We start from the raw sequence: 1,054 nt of genomic DNA on the forward strand, positions 1-1,054 counted from the left end.
TTTCTTATCAAAGTCTCATATTGATGCACAAAGTGTGCACAAAGTTGAAAAGCATACACTTTTATTTAGAATACCCGAAGCTCTTTCAACACATTTATTATAGTATAATGTACAGCCAGTGTGTGCTTTAACAATACTCATTGCATAAACAAGACATCACAAGATATATAACAAACCACTTACCGATTGTCACGTGGTTCTACGATTAATTTATGTGAGAAAGGGGGTCAGTATCCCATGCAACCAACTACCCTAGATTACAAAGATTATGCTTCCGGAATCACTTGATGTCGATTCCGCACAGGTCGTCATAAAACAACTTGTGTCCCATTTCAAGGAGAATCCCTTTTAACAGATTGATTCAGCTGCAAGTCTTTATACATAACGCAGTGAAACTATGTGTTCAGTTTTAAAAGAATTGCAATTCACATTTAAATTTGTCACAGATCTTCAAACAATTTTCTCCTTTTGAACAAGTTATTGTTTGTATGACTGTATATAGATCAGATGCAAATAATTATGAATCATGTGTAATGTTCATAAAACCTGAAAGGTGTAAATACATTTACAGTCATGGCGTGACCTTAGCAATGAATTATATAATATGTAAATTGACAATGGACATGTGAGCTGATACACTGTCTAGTCCTTTTCGTGCAAATAACCTAAACGTACTTTTGTAACACAATTTCATTTATAAATCAGAACCATTTTTAGGCTTTATATGCAATAAATTGTCAGTTTTTGAGTTTAAAAGTCGTGTGCTTATAATAGCTATACAACAATGGTATCAAACACTAAAAATGTTATAACATATAAAAATGACCTGTTTTTATATCTCGTGATAGTAATACTTTAAAAATTGTCATGGAAATATTAATTAGAGAATAACTAAACGTCCAGGGACAGTACAGAGACAATCACAATATTTTGAGCTCTAATCTGACCGTATTGATGTAAGTCTTACCTATTACTCGATATCGTGCTGTAACATATACCGAGGATCAGTAACTTATTATCATTAGCTTACATTTGTGTTGAAATCTCATTTATT

The 1,054-nt window shown here is 32.2% G+C and overlaps 1 non-coding gene across 1 annotated transcript; it reads right to left on the reverse strand.

Moving 5' to 3' along the window:
- Positions 1-220: 220 nt before the first annotated feature.
- On the reverse strand, positions 221-351 carry LOC144343559 (U11 spliceosomal RNA). Its single transcript, XR_013418982.2, has one exon. It is a non-coding gene; the product is annotated as a U11 spliceosomal RNA (small nuclear RNA).
- Between the last annotated feature and the right edge of the window lie 703 nt (positions 352-1,054).

Source organism: Saccoglossus kowalevskii, chromosome 12, assembly GCF_978046115.1.
Source record: "Saccoglossus kowalevskii chromosome 12, keSacKowa6.1, whole genome shotgun sequence".
In the NCBI taxonomy this organism is placed as follows: Eukaryota; Metazoa; Hemichordata; class Enteropneusta; family Harrimaniidae; genus Saccoglossus; species Saccoglossus kowalevskii.